Source organism: Aplysia californica, unplaced genomic scaffold, assembly GCF_000002075.1.
Source record: "Aplysia californica isolate F4 #8 unplaced genomic scaffold, AplCal3.0 scaffold00114, whole genome shotgun sequence".
In the NCBI taxonomy this organism is placed as follows: domain Eukaryota; kingdom Metazoa; phylum Mollusca; class Gastropoda; order Aplysiida; family Aplysiidae; genus Aplysia; species Aplysia californica.
In genome coordinates, this window is record NW_004797384.1 from 649,582 (window position 1) to 651,465 (window position 1,884).

Below are 1,884 nucleotides of genomic sequence, written 5' to 3' on the forward strand. Positions count from 1 at the left end.
CGGGAGGGGGGGGGGCAGGGGCGTTCAATTGTTGTTGTATTTTTTTAGTTGGCTAGGGTGAATTCTCTACACTGGTCAATGAAAATTGGTGATCTTTTGATTGTCAGTTTTACATCTTACATGGTAAGAGATGGCAGTGTGTCTGTCGTGGGCCTTGCATTTTTCTACAACCACTGCTCGCTCTAGCACTAAAAGTTTCTCATTTTTCATTTATTTTCTAATTGTGTGTCGGGTCCCATTTCCCCATACCTGAGTTGTTTTTCCTTTATGGCGGCATTACTTAAATCAAAGCAACAGCGTCCGTGATGTAACAGATAAACACTTGGCTGTCACACTCAGGAGACGAGACCCGAGTTCGATTCCCAAGTGGGGAGAAATTTTTAACCTTCAAGCATCTCGATCTTTCTGCTGGGATGTTGTGTCCCTCCCTCCTCGAGTTAGCTCTGATCCACAGGGTCAATAGCCCGCCTTCTGAATACATGTAGTCTATATTGTGTCTAAGGTAGAGCTGGGTGAAGAGTCGATTCCCGAATCGATTCCCACGATTAATGCTACGGAAGAAAAGTTCCGACTCCTTTTTATGTAAACGAACGGTTACCAATCATTAAAATCTTTTTTAAGGATTTATTTTTGAAAAATAAAAGTTGATGCTTCGTAGTGTTCCGAAATCAAGTTTATCCCAAGTCCTGAAAATGTTGGGAGCCAACCAGGTAACCACCTGAAGAAATCACATCATTAGAAAGTAAGTAATTGGGTTCGGAGTCGATTCCTACGATTCCTAGCTTTCAACAATCGGGAACCTCGCCGCCCTGCACGAGTCTAAGGGGACGTAAAAACACCTACATTTAAAAACGAAAAAGAGCGATAAGACCAAAATATTGTCCATCCATGAGGTGAAATAATGGAAAGCAGAATGATGTGGAAAGTGTGTGTGTGGGGGGGGGGGATCCTTTTTTGTCGTGTTTTGTTTTGTTTTAGGATTTCTTTTAGTTTGGGGGAGGGGCGGTGTAGTAGGAAGAACGTGTCTTTTTTTTGTTTCAAGTCATAATTACTCATGACCTGAAGAGCGACGAACCCCATGATTATTGTAAGCTTCTCCTGCTGGACAGGGGATGCCTGAAGAAAAAATAATGTTTTATCTTCGTGGATATATCATATGTATGTATATAATATATACAGTGAGAGAGATATATATGAGAGAAGAGAGAAATATGAGAAGAGAGAGAGAGAGAGAGAGAGAGAGAGAGAGAGAGAGAGAGAGAGAGAGGAGAGGAGATTGAGACAGAAAGACAGACAGACAGACAGACAGGCAGACAGACAGACAGTTAGAATGAGACCTTTTTTTCTAAGATGCATGAAGATGATTATGTGATGTCAGGTAGATGCTAATTTTATTCATGCTGTATATAAAATATAAATATGTACATTTACTGATAATGCGTCACCATGTTTGACACGCGAGTTTTGATTTTCAAATGTTTTTGCTTTACCTTGCACTTTCGCACAGTCTCTCTTGAAAGTAAAAAAGCCATAATATGGCTCTAAACTGAAGGTCAATTTTTATCCTTTAGAAATGTATTCCTCTCGATTCAATCTTTTTATCTGCTCTGGTACCATTTTTATAATATATTTGGAAAAAGAAAAGAAAACAAATGAGAGCATTAAGCAGATAGCCAACTTTTAGAAGCAGACAAAGTCGGGAAATAGAATTCTGGACATTGACAAAGAGAATCATCATTTAGGACATAATAGCAGAATCTCATGTTTGTGTCGTCATTATTATTTTTTTAAGTTGGCATTGATAATTATTATTTAATGCGAGAGGACTACAAACGTGTTTACATGACAACCTGAAAACCTAAAACCCATTTTATTACCTCCCCC